Source organism: Xenopus tropicalis, chromosome 4 (genome assembly GCF_000004195.4).
Source record: "Xenopus tropicalis strain Nigerian chromosome 4, UCB_Xtro_10.0, whole genome shotgun sequence".
Lineage (NCBI taxonomy): Eukaryota > Metazoa > Chordata > Amphibia > Anura > Pipidae > Xenopus > Xenopus tropicalis.
In genome coordinates this window covers 11,888,637-11,909,479 of record NC_030680.2, presented here as the reverse complement: position 1 = coordinate 11,909,479, position 20,843 = coordinate 11,888,637, and the positions used below count along the sequence as shown (strand labels likewise).

General features: G+C 46.5%; 2 long non-coding RNA genes across 2 annotated transcripts; one reads left to right on the top strand and one right to left on the bottom strand.

The window, feature by feature from the left end:
- Positions 1–8: 8 nt before the first annotated feature.
- Positions 9–1,680, bottom strand: LOC116410253. The gene is made up of 3 exons (XR_004222208.1): positions 1,088–1,680; positions 320–355; positions 9–182 (listed from the first exon to the last, which is right to left on the bottom strand). It is a non-coding gene; the product is annotated as an uncharacterized LOC116410253 (long non-coding RNA).
- A 4,788-nt stretch (positions 1,681–6,468) lies between these two features.
- LOC101731353 lies at positions 6,469–14,890 on the top strand. Its single transcript, XR_004222206.1, has 5 exons — positions 6,469–7,331; positions 7,821–7,901; positions 7,984–8,085; positions 13,585–13,641; positions 14,224–14,890. It is a non-coding gene; the product is annotated as an uncharacterized LOC101731353 (long non-coding RNA).
- Positions 14,891–20,843: the final 5,953 nt, after the last annotated feature.

Genomic DNA, 20,843 nt, shown 5'->3' with positions numbered 1-20,843 from the left:
TGGTTCTAGGAAGGATAAAATCATGTTTTATTACAAGAATAAACGAGCAAAAATGGCCAAAAATAATAGTAAATGAAATGGCTGGAAAAGCACAAATAGTGAGCAAAGTGTGATCATTATATTGTGTTAACCAGTTCCTCCCTGCTTACCACGACGACCACATCGGCTTCATCTTTTTCAATCTAGGAATAAAAACACGTTTTATTACAAAAATTAATGAGAAAAAGGCAAACAGATTGTAAATGCAATGGCTGGAATAGGGCAAATAGTCAGTAACGTGGGAATTTTATATTGAGTTAACCAGTTATTCTCTGCTTACCGCAAGAAATTCTCTCGGGGGCTTATTCCGTTTTTTCTAGTGAAGAATAAAAAAAGGTTTTATTATCAAAGGAAATGAGCAAATAGGCAAAGTAGAATGAATTCAGCAATACAATAGGGCGAGCAGATCCCTTGGGAATTCAGGGACACGTCTGAAACTGCAATCAGTGCCGCCCTGCAACATGGATTTATTAGACGTGTCCCTGAATTTTCTAGTGATCTGGTCTCCCTACAATAATATATATATATGTATAGGATCCCTTATACGAAAACCCGTTATCCAGAAAGAAACAGTACCTGTACTTGATCCCAACTAAGATATAATTACCCCTTATTGGGGCAGAACAGCCCTATTGGGTTTATTTAATGGTTAAATGTTTCCCTTTTCAATATAATAATAAAACAGTACCTGTACTTGATCCCAACTAAGATATAATTACCCCTTATTGGGGCAGAACAGCCCTATTGGGTTTATTTAATGGTTAAATGTTTCCCTTTTCAATATAATAATAAAACAGTACCTGTACTTGATCCCAACTAAGATATAATTACCCCTTATTGGGGGCAGAACAGCCCTATTGGGTTTAAATTATGTTTAAATAACTTTTTAGTAGACTTAAGGTGTGGAGATCCCAATTACGGAAAGACTCCTTATCCGGAAAGCCTCAGGTCCCGAGCATTCTGGATAACGGGTCCTATACCTGTATATAGCAAGGCTATGAATAGCAATATATGAGGGATATTAGAGTAAAAAGAATAAAGTACTTACCCTCGGCACGCAAGGCAAAAACGAAAGTAAACGCCGAAACATTTTCTCTCACTTTCTCTCTATGGAGACAAACAGAAATATCCCTTTAGTTACAGTAATTAGTGAGTGAAAAATGAGTGAAACTGTCAAAAAAATTGCTGTGTGGGTCAGAAACACGACGCGCAACATTTCTTTTCATGTCCGTCAATTTTTTTTGACAAATTGTTTCCGAATTTTTGTGCCATTTCGAAAAAACAATACACCAAAGCCCCCACAGCGCCAGTATTAAACTGATTCGTTATTATTATCTCTTATTCCTGCTAACGTTGGCACCAACACCCCTAGAGCTCCACCTACCTCAGTCACCTGATCAAGAATGAGCCAGTTTGGCCGCTGCTTGGGCACTTTGACTGTGACATTGTGACATCACAACGACATCACTCACAACAAACTCTAATTACATTGACTCCAACCTTTCTGAGGTTCAAACCATTGTGACATCACACGTGCAACTGGGGCCTGGGAATGTGGGTTACACACATATAGTTACATAGGGTTGGAATAACAATGTCACGTGACCAGCCCCAGCTGGGAATGGGTGTCATGTTACAGATGGCAGTTGAAATGGCAGATCTGTATTCCTGCACAGGCAGCGATGGGTTAATGTCTGTATAATAAATCCCATTGACTTAACATTGAGGCCGACTGTGAGGGATTGTAGCGCAGAGAGGGAATTGGTTAGAAACGTGAAATTTACCACATTTGAAGAGGTTTGCAACCTGTGTCAGAAGATACCCCGCACAAGGGTATAAGTTTTACCCCCGGGGCAAGAGTGGTCCCCAAATTAGCCCCATTGACTTATAATGGGGATTGTGGCAAATAACTAGTTTGTCGTAGACCCATGAATGAGGTGTCAAACCGTGCGGCTTATTTGGGAATGGGGTGCTATGACATTTCTGAGGGGAGGTAATTGCCCCAGCAGGGGGCAATTAACCACCGTTTGTCGTAGACCCATGAATGAGGTGTCAAACTGTGCGGCTTATTTGGGAATGGGGTGTTATGACTTTTCTAAGGGGAGGGAGGTTAATTGCCCCAGCAGGGGGCAATTAACCACCGTTTGTCGTAGACCCATGAATGAGGTGTCAAACCGTGCGGCTTATTCGGGAATGGGGTGCTATGACATTTCTGAAGGGTGGGCGGTTAATAGCCCCAGCAGGGGGCAATTCTCCACCCATAGACTTAACATTGAGACCAACTTTGACTGAGTACCGCAAAGTTTGTCGTAGACCCATGAATGAGGTGTCAAACCGTGCGGCTTATTCGGGAATGGGGTGCTATGACTTTTCTGAGGGGTGGGCAGTTAATTGCCCCCAGCAGGGGGCAATTAACCACCGTTTGTCATAGAACCATGAATGAGGTGTCAAACCGTGCGGCTTATTCCGGAATTGGGTGCTATGACTTTTCTGAGGGGTGGGGGGTTAATTGCCCCAGCAGGGGGCAATTAACCACCGTTAGTCATAGACCCATGAATGAGGTGTCAAACCGTGCGGCTTATTGGGGAATGGGGTGCTATGACTTTTCTGAGGGGTGGGCGGTTAATTGCCCCAGCAGGGGGCAATTAACCACCGTTTGTCGTAGACCCATGAATGAGGTGTCAAACCGTGCGGCTTATTCGGGAATGGGGTGCTATGACTTTTCTGAGGGGTGGGCGGTTAATTGCCCCAGAAGGGGGCAATTAACCACCGTTTGTCGTAGACCCATGAATGAGGTGTCAAACTGTGTGGCTTATTCTTGAATGGGGTGGTATGACTTTTCTGAGGGGTGGGCGGTTAATTGCCCCAGCAGGGGGCAATTAACCACCGTTTGTCGTAGACCCATAAATGAGGTGTCAAACTGTGCGGCTTATTCGGCTTTGCTTTGTACCCCCGCTTACTTTATTGTGCGGCTTATTCGGGAATGTGGTGCTATGACTTTTCTGAGGGGTGGGCGGTTAATTGCCCCAGAAGGGGGCAATTAACCACCGTTTGTCGTAGACCTATGAATGAGGTGTCAAACCGTGCGGCTTATTCGGCAATGGGGTGCTATGACTTTTCTGAGGGGTGGGCGGTTAATTGCCCCAGCAGGGGGCAATTAACCACCGTTTGTCGTAGACCCATGAATGAGGTGTCAAACTGTGCGGCTTATTCTTGAATGGGGTGGTATGACTTTTCTGAGGGGTGGGCAGTTAATTGCCCCAGCAGGGGGCAATTCACCACCGTTTGTCGTAGACTCATGAATGAGGTGTCAAACTGTGCGGCTTATTCGGCTTTGCTTTGTACCCCCGCTTACTTTATTGTGCGGCTTATTCGGGAATGGGGTGCCATGACTTTTCTGAGGGGTGGGCGGTTAATTGCCCCAGCAGGGGGCAATTAACCACCGTTTGTCGTAGACCCATGAATGAGGTGTCAAACTGTGCGGCTTATTTTTGAATGGGGTGGTATGACTTTTCTGAGGGGTGCGCGGTTAATTGCCCCAGCAGGGGGCAATTAACCACCGTTTGTCGTAGACCCATAAATGAGGTGTCAAACTGTGCGGCTTATTCGGCTTTGCTTTGTACCCCCACTTACTTTATTGTGCGGCTTATTCGGGAATGGGGTGCTATGACTTTTCTGAGGGGTGGGCGGTTAATTGCCCCAGAAGGGGGCAATTAACCACCGTTTGTCGTAGACCCATGAATGAGGTGTCAAACCGTGCAGCTTATTCGGGAATGGGGTGCTATTACTTTTCATAGGGGTGGGCGGTTAATTGCCCCAGCAGGGGGCAATTAACCACCGTTTATCGTAGACCCATGAATGAGGTGTCAAACTGTGCGGCTTATTCTTGAATGGGGTGGTATGACTTTTCTGAGGGGTGGGCGGTTAATTGCCCCAGCAGGGGGCAATTAACCACCGTTTGTCGTAGACTCATGAATGAGGTGTCAAACTGTGCGGCTTATTCGGCTTTGCTTTGTACCCCCGCTTACTTTATTGTGCGGCTTATTCGGGAATGGGGTGCTATGACTTTTCTGAGGGGTGGGCGGTTAATTGCCCCAGAAGGGGGCAATTAACCACCGTTTGTCGTAGACCCATGAATGAGGTGTCAAACCGTGCGGCTTATTCGGGAATGGGGTGCTATGACTTTTCTGAGGGGTGGGCGGTTAATTGCCCCAGCAGGGGACAATTAACCACCGTTTGTCGTAGACCCATGAATGAGGTGTCAAACTGTGCGGCTTATTCTTGAATGGGGTGGTATGACTTTTCTGAGGGGTGGGCGGTTAATTGCCCCAGCAGGGGGCAATTAACCACCGTTTGTCGTAGACTCATGAATGAGGTGTCAAACTGTGCGGCTTATTCGGCTTTGCTTTGTACCCCCGCTTACTTTATTGTGCGGCTTATTCGGGAATGGGGTGCTATGACTTTTCTGAGGGGTGGGCGGTTAATTGCCCCAGCAGGGGGCAATTAACCACCGTTTGTCGTAGACCCATGAATGAGGTGTCAAACTGTGCGGCTTATTCTTGAATGGGGTGGTTTGACTTTTCTGAGGGGTGGGCGGTTAATTGCCCCAGCAGGGGGCAATTAACCACCGTTTGTCGTAGACCCATGAATGAGGTGTCAAACTGTGCGGCTTATTCTTGAATGGGGTGGTATGACTTTTCTGAGGGGTGGGCAGTTAATTGCCCCAGCAGGGGGCAATTCACCACCGTTTGTCGTAGACTCATGAATGAGGTGTCAAACTGTGCGGCTTATTCGGCTTTGCTTTGTACCCCCGCTTACTTTATTGTGCGGCTTATTCGGGAATGGGGTGCCATGACTTTTCTGAGGGGTGGGCGGTTAATTGCCCCAGCAGGGGGCAATTAACCACCGTTTGTCGTAGACCCATGAATGAGGTGTCAAACTGTGCGGCTTATTTTTGAATGGGGTGGTATGACTTTTCTGAGGGGTGCGCGGTTAATTGCCCCAGCAGGGGGCAATTAACCACCGTTTGTCGTAGACCCATAAATGAGGTGTCAAACTGTGCGGCTTATTCGGCTTTGCTTTGTACCCCCACTTACTTTATTGTGCGGCTTATTTGGGAATGGGGTGCTATGACTTTTCTGAGGGGTGGGCGGTTAATTGCCCCAGAAGGGGGCAATTAACCACCGTTTGTCGTAGACCCATGAATGAGGTGTCAAACCGTGCAGCTTATTCGGGAATGGGGTGCTATTACTTTTCATAGGGGTGGGCGGTTAATTGCCCCAGCAGGGGGCAATTAACCACCGTTTATCGTAGACCCATGAATGAGGTGTCAAACTGTGCGGCTTATTCTTGAATGGGGTGGTATGACTTTTCTGAGGGGTGGGCGGTTAATTGCCCCAGCAGGGGGCAATTAACCACCGTTTGTCGTAGACTCATGAATGAGGTGTCAAACTGTGCGGCTTATTCGGCTTTGCTTTGTACCCCCGCTTACTTTATTGTGCGGCTTATTCGGGAATGGGGTGCTATGACTTTTCTGAGGGGTGGGCGGTTAATTGCCCCAGAAGGGGGCAATTAACCACCGTTTGTCGTAGACCCATGAATGAGGTGTCAAACCGTGCGGCTTATTCGGGAATGGGGTGCTATGACTTTTCTGAGGGGTGGGCGGTTAATTGCCCCAGCAGGGGGCAATTAACCACCGTTTGTCGTAGACCCATGAATGAGGTGTCAAACTGTGCGGCTTATTCTTGAATGGGGTGGTATGACTTTTCTGAGGGGTGGGCGGTTAATTGCCCCAGCAGGGGGCAATTAACCACCGTTTGTCGTAGACTCATGAATGAGGTGTCAAACTGTGCGGCTTATTCGGCTTTGCTTTGTACCCCCGCTTACTTTATTGTGCGGCTTATTCGGGAATGGGGTGCTATGACTTTTCTGAGGGGTGGGCGGTTAATTGCCCCAGCAGGGGGCAATTAACCACCGTTTGTCGTAGACCCATGAATGAGGTGTCAAACTGTGCGGCTTATTCTTGAATGGGGTGGTTTGACTTTTCTGAGGGGTGGGCTGTTAATTGCCCCAGCAGGGGGCAATTAACCACCGTTTGTCGTAGACCCATGAATGAGGTGTCAAACTGTGCGGCTTATTCGGCTTTGCTTTGTACCCCCGCTTACTTTATTGTGCAGGAAATACCACTGGGGGCATATGGGGCTATTATATGAGAGAGTACAGACTGGGCAGGTAAATAAGCTTGGGAATCCCAGCATGCTTTGCTTTGTATCTCTGGATAAATTATTGTGCAGGATATACCCCTGGGGGCAAATGGGGCTATTATATGAGAGGGTACAGACTGGGCAGGTAACTAAGCCTGGGATTCCCAGCATGCTTTGCTTTGTACCCCCGGGTACATTATTGTGCAGGATATACCGCTGGGGGCATATGGGGCTATTATACGAGAGGGTACAGACTGGGCAGGTAACTAAGCCTGGGATTCCCAGCATGCTTTGCTTTGTACCCCCGGGTACATTATTGTGCAGGATATACCACTGGGGGCAGCTCCTATGATACAGAAACTGTGCCGCTGACCTGATTGGTCACAGACTGGGCAGTACAGTGTTTGGGGAATAAGGCATAGATTCCACTTTTCCCTTTCTAATGCTAATTTAAACACAAGTGTGTAATACAATAGTGAGTGTTTAATAGGCTGGGTGGGATCTTTGGCTGGTAGTGGCTGCCTAACTGATGGGCCAGATTGGGCAGTTCCATTCATCAGGCCCCTGGGACCCAGATACATGGGAGGGGGGTTGTATATAGGGGCAGGGTTGTCTTGTTGCACTGAGCCCTACGCACTCCTCAGCTAGGGGTATTCTCTGTGCAGGGAAGGCACTGAGGCCATTGTATTAAAGGGTTAATGGGCTTCCTGAGCAGAACTGCAGGGAGAACCCCACTGACCAATTGCGTTGGCCAGTGAGAAGTTTGGAGAGTCGCAGCCGCTTTTCTGTATTGGTGCCGCCTGTCACTCAGGTCTCTTAAGCGGCCTGTGCCAAGTCTTTCCTGCCCCCATTGTCCCCGGTGTTAGTGTGGCTGTGTGCGAGGGCTGAAATCTCTGTGTGAGCACTAACACCTTCCTGCTTGGCTTCTAATGGACCTTCCCTCTTGTCTCTAACTAGAATGGGTTTTTCCATCAGCACGGCGCCCCCACCAGCGACACCAAAGTAAAGTACAACAGCCGCAGCGCCCAGATGTACCGGGAGAAGGTCAGACAGCTGGCGAATGCTGCCATGTCTAAGCCTGGCACTGATGTGAGTGAGCGAGGGAGGCCATTGGGTAACAGTGCCCACAAATGGCAAAGATGGATATCATTGTGTGTTTGTATTGGTGCTCTTGGTACCGTATCCATGGCCCGGTGCAGCCCTCAGTCACCGAGATTTGTCAGTGCATCACCTCACCCTATTGGATGCTGATCACAGCATTAGTTTGGGCCTGCCTGGTATATAAATGGGCACGGTCACCATCAGGGGCACTGCAGTCAGGGGCTCCGTGACAGAGGGAGGGCAAGAGCTGGAAAGGCGCAGTTAGTGGGTCAGGAAAGGGTTGGACTTGTGGGGAAAGTGTGGGTTCTGACATCTGATTTGGTCAGGGTAGATTAGGGTGTAAGCAAGGGGCCTTTTTTTCATTGGGGCCCCATTTTACTTGTTGGCAGGGCCTCCAACCAGGGGCCCAGATGAATGAGCCAGTGTACTTGTGCCACATGAGAAGTGTTTATAAGATGAACCTCTGTCTCTTGCCAGCTCTGGATCGATGGGATGAACTGCGCTCTCGTTCAGCCGGCAGAGAAGAAAGAATCGGACTTTTTTGCAGAGATGACCCAGGTAAGCGCTGCTCCCGTCACTGTCATGGTTACATTTCACGGGCGCCATTAACTGGACCCATTGTAATCGCTCACCTCTTCAGCCTTCCAGCTCCTGGGAGGCAACCCCAGCATCAGAACCCGCATCTACCCTGTAACCCCTGTAACAAGAACTATACGCTCCCCGGAACCTGCTGATTCTGCAAGTGAGTGTGTATTTGTTTTTATAACTTCTTTATTATGAGTTGACATAGAAAGGTTCCAGTCATGTTAATATTCACATCTAGTGCCTCCTCTTTCCTTCAACTCAGGAGAGAAGGTGTAGCGTTATTTTTACCTTTCCCTTAATGGTTTTTAGCAATTCAGTGTCTATTAGATTAACTCAGTATTAGAAAATAGTGTAACATTGTCGGCTTATAACCGATAAGTAGTAACTACCTCACCGGGTCTGTCCTTGTGCTGCTTGCTATTGGTTCCCAGTCTGAATGCACTTGTTTGATAGGACTATGAAAGTTCTGCAGTCCTGTTTGGGGGGGTTAGTACTGTATGCATTCCACGGGGACCATATCTTTTTGTAGTTGGTGAGTCTGTTATCTTTTCTCGCCGACATTTTTCCCATTGTTGCTCTCCTACCGATCGCTTGTATGATTTGTTGTAAGCTGCTTTGTCCGCCTGTTTCCCAGTGCCTTGCTATTTCCGTAGTTGTGGCGTTAAACACATGAAGTAGAAGTTTTCTGTTATGTTTGTTTTGGGAAGTATAGTAGTAATGCTGTTTCAGGAGTTTTTGTGATGTTTATCTCTGTATTGATCCAATGAAAGACTTGTTCCCACAGTTCCTTTATTTGCCGGCATTCCCACCACATGTGGAATAATGTGCCTTTCTGATTGCATCTTCTCCAGCACGTTACAGGGTATGTGCCTGTTATTCGCTCTCATTTCTCTGGTGCCATATGCCATCTGAGTAGGAGCTTTTTATATGCTTCAATGTGGTTGGTGCATCTCGTTGCTCCTGTAGTTGTGCTGAGTATTTCTTGCCATTGTTCCTGTTTGATTGTTATTTTTAGGTCCTGTTGCCATTTTGTCATGTGTGGGTGTTTATGATCTTGTGGGATTGCTAATAAGAATTGGTAACATTCTGAGAGGGATCCTTTTCTCCTCCCCTCTAAAGCACATAATTGTTCCATTCTGGTTTTGTGTCTTAATGTTTTATATGAGGGCATATTCGTGCTTAATAGGTGCGTGATTCCCATGTATTTATAATACTCCTTATTTGGGATTTTTCCTGGAGTTCTTTGAATGTCCTGTAGGTGTTAATTAGATATAAGTCTGCTATTCTGTTGATACCTTTGTCCGTCCAAGTCGGGGAGATTGTGGGTCAGGGGCCCAAAGCTGCTATTGGTGTTATTGGGGAGGGGAATTCTCCCAGTTCCCCTTGTTTTGGTTGTGCCAATTTGAAAGTCCAGTTCTGGTGGTTGGTGATATCTGTGGTGTTTCCGGTCTCTGGGTTTTTGGGATCCGTAGTAGTTGGGGTATTGTCATATTGGGCAGGAAACTATATTTTCAATGTCAAGCCATTTTTTGGTGTGTCGAGGGCTGTGCATTTGGGCTGCTGTGCCCGGTATTGTAGCCCTGTAGTAGTGCAACAGGCTGGGAACCCCTAATCCGCCATTTGTTACTGAGTACTGAAGAATTTGAGTTGCAATTCTTGGCTTTTTATTGGCCCATATAAAATTGTTAATATGTGACTGCAGAGTCTGAAGGTATGGTAGGGGGAGTTGTATCTGAATTGTTCTGAAAAAGTATAGAATTCTTGGTAGGGCGTTCATTTTAATGGCCACTATTCTGCCTAGCCATGAGATACACTGTGCTTTCCATTTCTGGTAGTCATTCTGAAGGGCTTTTTGTAGTGCTTTGTAGTAAGCTTGAAACAGTAGTTCAGGGTCTTTTGAGAGTTTTACTCCTAAATATTTTATAGAGTGCTTCCGCCATTCAAGTTTTCTTTCATAAGTTGTATTTCTGATGTTGGGATGTTTATCGGGAGAGCTTGTGTCTTACTTGCGTTTATCTTATACCATGATATTTGATATAATTGTTCTAGTTCCTTCAGTAAGTTAGGGATTGATATGTGAGGGTTGCTGAGTGAGAGTATTATGTCTTCTGCAAAGCGGCCTGTGGTCTGGGGGCAGCCTGTGTTTGTGTTCCTGTGATGTTGATGTTCGCTCTTATTTTGCATGCTATTGGTTCTACCATTAGGGCAAATATTAAAGGGGACAGGGGGCAGCCTTGTCGCGTGCCATTCGTGAAGCAGAAAGTCTCCGACAGGATCCCTGCTGCGTTTACCCTAGCTGATGGTAATGAGTAAAGAGTCATTACTGCCTTTATGAAATGAGTTCCTAGGTTACATTTTTTGAGTTTGTTCCATATATTCCCAGTGGATCCTGTCGAAGGCCTTTTCTGCATCTAGAGATAGCAATAACGCTGGTGTTTTACGTTGTTTTATTATTTGCAGTAGTGTGTGGAGCTTTCTAGTGTTATCTGGGGCCTGACGTTCCATCACAAATCCGACCTGGTCTGTGTTTGTCAAGGAGGGTAACATTTTATTAAGTCTATGTGCGAGTATTTTAGAATAAAGCTTTAGGTCAGTGTTTAATAAGGCTATTGGCCTAAAATGCTGACACATATCTGCTGGTTTCCCTGGTTAAGGTATAGTTGATATGTGCGCCTGTAGGAATTCTGGAACAATTTCACCTGTGTCCGTGATGTCTGTAAATAACTGTAAAAGCCGTGGGGCTAATTCTTTGGCAAATGTTTTGTAATAGATATTTGTATATCCATCTGGACCTGGGGCTTTCCCAATTTTGAGTTGTTTTATTGCTTGTTGTACCTCCTCTATTGTGATTGGTGAGTTAAGGGTTTCTTTTTGGTTTTGTGTGGGTTGTGGAAGATTCATTGATGTAAGGTACTGTGAAATAGTTTCTGCTGTAGGTTTTGGTTCGGTGTTATTTGACGTTAGATTATATAAGGGGGTGTAGTAGTGCTGCGAAAAGATCTGCTATTTTTTTGTTCTGCAATATAGGGGATCCTGGTTAGGGCCTGTTTGTTTCTCAGCTGTGGGGCTAGTAGTTTGTCTGCCTTGTTGCTTTTAGTATAATAAGTTTGTTTTAGAAGCTTTAATCGGTTTTCTGTTTTATTCAGTAGAGCTTGGTTTAGTTCTCTCTTAGTGTTTTGAATATCCTGGGCTAGTTGTTAGTGGGGTTATCGTGGAATTGCTTTTCTAGGTGTTTTATTTCTTGTTCTAAAGTGATTGGTTGTTTTTCAGTTTCCCTACGTTTCCTTTAGCCATAGCTATAAATTCCCCTCTCAGGGTCGCTTTATGTGCGAGCCATAGGTATTGTGCTCCTACCTCTTCTGATTTATTGTTTTTAAACTATTTGTTTATGTTTTGTTTTATTGGGTTTTGGTCCTCTCTTCGTGTGAGGAGGGAGTCGTTCAGTCTCCAGGGTTCTATGTTACTAGTAGATCTTCCTCGTCCTATTTCTACACCTATTGGGGCGAGGTCCGACCAGTTTTGAATTCCTATCCATGCTTTGGTTATTGATGTCGTGGGTTGTCTGTAAATATCATGTCTATTCTAGAGTGCATGGAGTGCCTAGGGGAGTAATAGGTAAATTCCTTAAGCTCTGGGTTTTTTGCTCTCCATGTATCCACTAGTGCTAAATTATGGAAAAGATCCCTAAACTTCTGTGCTGCTTTTACCTGTTGTTTGGTTATCGTTTTTTTCACTGTTCTGGCTATGTCTTGGATTGGATCCATTATGCAATTAAATCTCCCGCTATAATACATTTCCCTCTTTTATATTCCAAGAGATTTGTGAGTGTTTTGGTGAGGTATTGTAGCTGGTTGTCGTTAGGGACATATATATTGATCAGTGTGTATACCTGGTCACCTATATTGCATATCAACATCAAGTATCTGCCCATAGAGTCCGCATACATCAGGTGCATATGAAATGATACTTGGGAGCTTATTCGCTTATTACGCCTTTTGATTTGGTTTTGGAGTAAGCGTGGTAATTGTGGGGATAGTTCCTGTTATAAAAGTTTGGGTGATTAGACTTTTTAAAATGGGTTTCTTGGTAAAATATCAGGTCAGCTTTGGCTCTAAAAGCCTCATTTAGGGAGAGATTTTGCGGGGTATTTAATCCCCTGGCGTTTATAGAGTATACATTAACCATCTCTGCATTTTGATGTATGCTTTACCCTTTGGGTTATTAACATTTTTGTCACAAATATTTTTCTCCATTAGGACTTTGACCCGGTGAGTAAACAAATAACATTTAACTGGTAACTGTAAAGAGTGTAATTTTCCCAGCTTCTGTTGCTGGATTTCAGGTAGGTAGTGTATTATCATTAGTCTATAGGTTAGTTGCCTTCCTGTGGCACAGTATTTATTTGTTGATACTGTGCCCTTTTATTTTCCAAGGCTTTTGCCGTTGGAGTGGGGAGGGGGGAATGCGCGATGGACTTCAATTTGCTCCGCATTCTCTGAGCTGCTTTCAGTTGCTTAATGTCTATTTTAGTGGTAGATTGTGAGGTTCACCTTGTGCATAGTTATGGAGTGTGCCATTCCCTGGGAAGCTTACGAGGTGATGGTGTTTGCGGAGGGGTGCGTTTGGATGGAGATGTTGGGAGTGGGAGGTTCCAGTGTTGCTTTGGCCTCTGGGGAGTTGAAGACAGTCGGTGAGCCATTTCTAAGCGCTATAAGCTTAACCGGGAATCCCCATCTGTACGGGATCTTGTTCTGCCGGAGCTGTGTGGTGACTTTGGCGTATGCTTTCCTTTTCATTAAGGTGGTTTGCGAGAGGTCTGTGTAGATTTGCCGGTCTGCGTATTTAGCCGGCCAATTTTCTTTCTTGCGTGCTGCTTGTAAGAGTCTCTCTTTTACTAAGTGGATCTTCGTCAGCACATCTCTGGGGGCTGCTTCTGGAGCGGATCTCGGCTTTGGAACCCGGTGGATTCTATCTATTGTCAAGTCTATTGGAGGTGCATTTGGTAGAATTGCCTGTAATAGTTCCGTTAGCTCTCCAGTTGGCGTGGGGGAACTGATTCTGGGATGCCCCGCAGTTTCAGGTTATTTCTGCGGGAGCGACCCTCTAGGTCCGCTACCTTGTTTGTGAGACGCTCAACCTCCTTCTCTAGTTTGTTCTGTTGGTCCGCTAGCTCGTTATGGGCCTCTGCGTATTCTCCCATTTTGGTTTCAATATGTGCCGTGCGCTCTCTGAGCTGTTTTAGGTCGGCTTGTAGGGTTTTTTTGAGGTCTAGCAGTATGCGTTTTATATCTTCCGCTGGTGCCTATTTCTCCCTCTGCAGTTTCATGCTGCTGATCTAAAATGGCGTCTCGCGACGCGTGAGTGTAGGGTTGCGGCGTAAAAAATGCAGTTATCTGCTTTGATGCTTTTTTGTTGGGATTTTTAGGACCCGTGTCCATTCAGCAGTGCTTTCTTGTCCCAGGTATGGTGTATGGGTAGGCTTTTTAGTGCTAATTTATCGCTTTTTTAGCTCAGATTGTCGGAGCTCGCCGGAGTTACATCCGTCAGGTTTGCTGGGTAGCTCCTCCCTCCCCAAGTGAGTGTGTATCTGATATGCCGCCCCCACCTCAGTCTCCATGGCGCTCTGTGTAATACAGATATTATTGTGTTCCTACAGATGCAGAGAGTGGGCCCAGTGTGGACAATCTAAACACATCCCCAAAAGCTGCCGTGGGTGAGTCCATTTCCATTCTGTAGATTTGCTCACATGTAGGTTGGAAAGGGTAAAGCTAATTGCACCAGGAGAAGCGTATGTAGGACCTTAGCGAGTGTCCTGAAGTCAGGTATCTGTTAACCCAGGGCTAGTCTAACTGCAACTTTCAGCAGGATCCAGAACAATCCCAGCTGCAGATTGAGGTTTGGCCACTAGAGGGCAGCACAGGAGCTGGGAATAGAGAATATAGGTGGCCATACATGGGCAGATTTCCGCTGCTGATTCTGGTCCTTTAGACTGATTCAACAGCTTATCTGCTGTATATGGGGCCCCCCAATGGGCCTACCCGACTTGTATCTGGCCTAAAATTGTCCATGTCATGATCAGGCAGGTTTGAATTTCCCATCGGATCGGGGACTGCATCAGCTCGTTAATGCAATCCTCAGTCTGACGGCCCAAATACCTGCCATTTTAATTCAACCATTGGGATAATATACTGTAGGTGGGAATATTGGGAGACCTCGCCAAACAAGGACCTCGGTCCCATGGTGCCTATGCCCGCTGTTGTAATTCGGTCATTCAGCCCGGTATCTCTCTCCTTAGGTGGGCATCTCAGGAAGATCCTCTCGTTTGGCAACCTCAACAAACGGCAGATCTTACCGTGAATGGCCACCTAAAGTCCAGGTATGTTCTTCTACAGATCTAATCTACTTCTTAGTGGGATCTTCTCCAGCTTTTACCTACTGCCAGATATATTGTTCTCTTTATTGGTTTGATTCAAAATTCTGGGAATCTGGCCTGAAATTGGCCAGATATCGATTGGGCAGGTTAAAAAAATTTAGTCGGATCGGGGACCACATCGGCTCGTTGATGCGGTCCCCAAACCGACTTTTCCTATACCCGTCGTTATAATTCGATCGTTTGGCCCCAGGGCTAAACAACCGAATTAGCCTGGATTCTCCCGATATCCCCCACCCGTAGCCAGCGGATCTGAACGTGTATGGGCACCTTAAGTCTACAATGTCCCCCAAACCCAAAGAAAAAAAGTTATAAAAAGGAAAAGAAAAAGGTACATTGTCGCAGCTGTAAGGGGGTAACCCCTGGGCTGTTGTGGGGGGGTTATAGGAGATTTCATTTAAGGCAGCCTGTGGGGTTTGAGCAGAGCCGGGCTCATTCCCTGGGGTTGGAAGTTCTGAGCTATTCAAGTATTAAAGGTTATGACATGTTATGTGCTGTTCCAAATAAAGCGGCTGCGGCCTTTCCCCACCAATGCCCTTGTGCCCTGTGTATTTATTATTTGCTGTATGCCTATTGCCTGCTACTAGCCCCATGTCTCAGCCACACGGCTCCATTGCTCCAACAGTGACTGGAAAGGTTCCCTCTCCATATGCACATATAGATCCCCAACATCTTGTAAAGGGGAAATAAACCCTCAAAACAAATCTGGGTAGAAATGCTGTATTTCATGCACTGAACATAATGCAGCAGGCTAAAGTACCAGAACCTCTATACCAGTAATGATCCGGTCACTCACCCGTGGGCACAGGGGGGTCAGTGCCAGCAGCCCAGAGTATGTGCCGGGAATCAGCAGAAAGAAGATGGGGGGCTACTGGGGGCATCTTCAGGGGCACAGATCTGCTAAAGGGCCGTGGGGGCCTTGGGCTGGTACAGAACCACAAAATGTAATTGCAGCATTTCTACCCTACTTCTTTTTTTGAGCTTTATTTCTCTGTTAAAGGTCAATAAAATGTATAATTCCACATATTAAATTGCGCATCTCTCACCCAAAGACGTATATTAATGGCAACATAATTGTTTCCAAAACTCTGCTTTGCATGTAATGAGGCCGGCAGCATGAGATCCATCCTCGGCAGTTAATCTGGGAGGGAACAGGCACAAAGTTTACAAGATAAAGCCCTAAGGCTACTGTCCCGCCTGGGCATTGCCAGGGACTTTGTTTGAATCGGGTTTCAGATACTTGCAGAATAAAATAAGCCCGGCCTCGTATCTGCTGATGCTCAATGTAAAGAGCTGGGATTGTGTGTGGGCTCCTCTCTATGGCAGGGATCCCCAACCTTTTATTACTCACATGTAACAAGTGTTGGGGAGCCACACAAGCATAAAAAATAGTCTTTTGGGGATGACAAATAAGGGCTGTGATTGGCTATTTGGTAGCCCCATGTAGACTCTGCAGGAAGCTATAATTGGAATAAAACTGTAACTTTGCGCTTACAAAACTTGCCCCAAGCCAGACATTTAATACTGGGCACCTACATTGGGGCCACTGGGAGCAACCTCCAAGGGGTCGGTGAGCAACATGTTGCCCCTGAGCCATTGGTTGGGGATCCCTGCTCTATGGTAAGGGGGGGAGAGTGGTGCTTGCACCCAAAGTGAAAAAGCTGACACGACTTTTCCAGTTTCTTTCTCTTGATGGGTTGAGGCCCAAGGCGTGTAATGGATCTGCCCCTAGTTCCACAGTGCTAGGAACCTGCATAACACAGACCAAAGGGAAACACCTCAAACATCTTAACATGGACCGACAGTTCCCTCTACTCCACTGATCCCCAGCCAGTGACTCGGGGGCAACATGTTGCTCCCCAACCCCTTGGGTGTTGCTCTCAGTGCCCCCAAACCAGGGAGTTATTTTTGAATTCCTGACTTGGGGGCAAGTTTTGGTTGAATAAAAACAAGACCAAATAAAGCCCCTGTAAGCTGATAGGGTGCATAGAGGCCCCTAATAGCCAATCACAGCCCTTATTTGGCTCCTCCATGGACTTTTATGGTGCTTGTGTTGCTCCCCAAGTCTTTTTACATTTGACTGTGGCTCAGGAGTAAGAAAGGATGGGGACCCCTGCCCTACTCCATTCTTCTGGTACTGCCTGCCTAACCAGGTCTTTGCTTCTGCCTGAGGAGAACTCTTGTACTTCATACAGGGATCCTTTTTAACAACAAATCTCCTTCTTTAGGGTCTCCCTCTGTTATTATGGGGAACCTCAAACAGCTCGGGAGCCTTCCACATTATAAAACACGGGCATACAAGTCCTTATCATGATGCACATAGCAGCTATAGCGCCTCTCTCCTCTATGGATCTGGAATCATCTCATACTGTAGGTGCAAAATATTGGTGCTGAGCAGAACCCAACAGAACCTGGAACTGACCCCCCTTACCCAGTAAATACTCCTGTACATCTTTATGTCTTGTTTTATTTACTTTAGCTTTCTGTTGGGTCAGTTGTTCCTAAGGGATCTTTCTGATGAAATGAGGAGATGCCGGGGTTGAATGAGGAGATGCCGGGGTACTTTCTTTAACTATTTGCAAAACTTTCCTACAACACAGGGATCACACACACGGCCATACAAAGCTGTCAACTTGGCCCCTCCAGACTGGACTGGCAGCTGATTGGTTTGTGTATGGGGCCTCCCATAGGCCTACTTTATCTCTTTCTAAACGTTGGCCTGATGTTAGCTGAGTAAGTTAGAAAACACAAGACACATGTCTATGTGATCCTCCTCTGATGGGCCTTTCTAGGCCGCCATTATGATCCAAATGTTGGCCCAAATGATCAGATTGTGCTGATTGGGCCAAACGTGGTGGCTAACGCAGGTAAAGATCTGTTTATTTGGCAGCTTTGCCAATGTATGGCCGCCGTAACTTTATTCCGCTTCCCCTACTTGAAGGCAATGAGTGAGACGTTTGGGCCCAGCAAGTGGCCCTAACCCCAATGATAAGTGTAACACTCAGGGGCCCAGGGACAGACAAAGTTGTGGCTATTGCTGGAACCCACATACCTGCCCCCCCCCCCCCCAGTGCATTTCCCCAGATCCCCACTTGCAGCCAATGTAGTAAATGGCCCCCTGCTCACACTCTCACAGGCTTTAGTTACACTGTTGTACTTACAGCAAATAGGATTTAGTTGGCTCGGGCTGCACAGTATTAGCGCTTATCTGGTTTCCGGCTCTGACTCTGATAAGGAGCAGCGATGCACAAAAGTGAGCGCATTATGATCTTTCGTTTCCTTGGTTACCGGGGGAAACATGTGGCGCCCCAAACTGAGCTCTCAGGGTACCTTTATTCTAACTTTTAGCATGTTATAGAATGACCTATTCCTAGCAACTTTTCAATTGGTCTTCATTATATATTTGTTATAGTTTTTGAATTATTTCCTTTCTTCCAACTCTTTGCAGCTTTCAAATGGGGGTCACTGACCCAAGCCAAGCCAAAATTGGGCCGGACACTCGCACTCAGACAAATGGCCGCGCGGATACGTCCAGCCTGTGTGACTTGCGCTATTGCGTATATAAATGTATTAAATATCTTACTGAGCCCCCCAAAGCTTTCCCAATCCCAGGGAACATGAGTGATGGGGAGGCCGATGCTGCCACTGGGGGGCGCCCAGCTGGGAAAGGCTCTTACTCAATTCATATCTGTACTTGTCAGAGGGAGAAATTAAAGGCAAAATTAAACTGTCTGTTCCCTTTTATGGGCAAAATACAAAGAGAGAAGAAATGGGGGGAAATACAGTCGCATTTAACTGGAAATGTAACGCCGAGTCAGAGTTTCCTTAGGTGGGTAGTTGGTTGGTGAGTAGGTGGGTGGGTGGGTGGATGGGTTGGTTGGCAGGTGGGTAAGTAGGTTGGTTGGTAGGTGGGTAGTGGGTAGGTGGGTATGTAGGTTGGTGGGTAGTTAGGTAGGTTGGTAAGTTGTGGGTAGGTTTATGGGCAGGTAGGTAGTTAGGTTGGTGGGTAGGTAGGTTTGTAGGTGAGTTGGTAGGTAGATGGGTGGGTAGGTAAGTTGTGGGTAGGTTTATGGGTAGGTAGATTGGTTGGTAGATGGGTGGGTAGGTAGGTAAGTTGTGGGTAGGTTTATGGGTAGGTAGATTGGTTGGTAGATGGGAGGATAGGTAGTTAGGTAGGTAAGTTGTGGGTAGGTTTATGGGTAGGTAGGTTGGTGGGTGGGTAGGTAGGTAGAGTGGGGGGTGAGTCCAATAAAGATAATGGTTCCCTCACATCCCATTGGCTGTGGGCAGTCACGCAGTCGAAGCCCATGATGACCCTAATTAGACTGCTAATTACTCTCTCTCTATGGAAGTGATTAATGTGCAACAGGAGAGATCTGGCGGCTGCCAACGCCGGTAACGAGGGGGGATAATGGGGTATTGGCATCTCATGTGAGTCCGGCGCCGCTAATTATTCCCCCCCCCCATTTCCTAAATCAGAAGCCGACCCAGAACAGAGCGACAGTTGCATCACCGGCAGCGACAGTTGCTGTTTTGTGGATCTGGGATGTCAAAGCTGCAACCCCCCCGGCTGCTGATACAGGGGAAGGAAAAGCTAAAATATTTGGTTGGTGCCGAGGGTACTTTCTTCTACAGCACTACTGGGCCGCCATGTAACTGCCCAGGGTGGGGTAAATGCACAGTATGGTACTTGTGGGGCAGGGGATGATTGGCAAGAAGAAAACCCATGGTGGCGCAGCTCTCTGGTAATAACATACCCCGGGCCGGTGTGACTTTTATGGTAAGTGAGCCCAGAGCCCACTGAGCACGTGCAGTGCCACTGACACACAAAAGACGGCCTAACAAGATCCAATATGGGGGGCTGCCGGGGGCAACTGTGAAGGCCGGGATCATTACTGCTATAGGGCTGCTGCCCCTCTGGGCTGGTACAGTAAGTACAGGATATAAAATACAGCATTTCTAGCATTTTAGGTTTAGTTCTCCTTTAACTGTATGCGCATCTGCCTTACAGTAAGTACCAGGCTCCGTTATGCACCCCCAGCAGCCTCTAATTTGCCCGTCTGAATGATGGGTAGGGGTGCTGCCTACATGCCCCCCCCCCAGCCCCCCAAACAAGAATTCCCATACAGAACTGACCCCCTATGATCCTAATTCCCAAAGAGAAATAATAACAGCGTCCTGTGTTTAAAGGGGAAATTCAACATAAAGTGAAGGGTTCCCCTACTAAAGTTACCCCACCCCAAATGGGTGCTGAACTGTACCTACTAAACTCAATAAACCAATCGCCTGTGCGGATTCGGCTGTGGCTATTTTTATGTTTAAGGTGCAGAAAGCAGTGCTGGGGGGGCTAAATAGTGTTATATACACACACTACATAACAGGGGGTGAGGGAAGGGGATAGAAAGCTATTTTCCCCCATCCCTGTCTATAAAATGTATTTGTATAGGAATCAATAATCAGCTGCAATACTCTCATTGGCCACTGGGTGGCAGAGCTGTATAACAAATAAAGTGAATCACCCTCACTGTTGAGGCTATGAGCAAAGCTAAAGGCAATGTAAACCCAAAATAAAGGATTTTTCAGGAATGAAAGTAAATATCATTTATTGGAAGAATACCGCTGTGTTGCAGGAAACAAAGCACAACAGAGCGTAGAACTATATCAGAAATGTATTGGCCTATGTATGGTGCCTGCCCAAACGCCAATGTGCCCCTCCCCCCAGGGCTCCATCGGCCCCCCATTATGATCTAGTCGGCAGCCTGGGAGCCAAATAATCAGACCATCCCAGTTTGACTCAGAGATTGCGGCTTATGCCCAGCTTTAGGCCGGCCCAGTTTAAAGGGCAATAGAGTCCTGTTGGTACCGGCAAGTCAGTGGGCCTTAGTGTATAATGGGCCGGGGGTGGGTTCCTTGGTGCCCCAGTCCCATGGCCAATAACATAACTGATATATTATTGCTATCAAAGGGATGGTTTACCTTTAATCTAACTATGTTATCGAATTACCTATTAATAGCACCTTTTCAATTGGTCTTCATTATTTATTTCTTATAGTTTTTGAATTATTTCCTTTCTTCCAACTCTTTGCAACTTTAAAATGGGGGTCAGTGACCCCGGCAGCCAAACCCTATTGCTCTGTGAGGCCCCAGTTTTATTGTTATTGTTACTTTTTGTAACTTTCATGTCTATTCAGCCCCCTCCTATTCATATACCAGTCTCCATCCAAACCACTCCTTGGTTGCTAGCGACCCTAGCAACCAAATAGCTGCTGAAATTCCAGGCTGCTGAACTGAAAATGGAATAACTAACAAAAACTACAGATATTAAAAAAAAAGACCAATTGCAAATTGTCTCAGATTGGCTACATCACACTAACAGTTGACTGAAAGGTAAATAAGTGGAGTTTCTTTCCGTGCCAGAAACGGTTTTTATACTGAGTTATGAGCCCCCTGAGTACAGTCGGGGCCAAGACGCAGATGGAATCGCA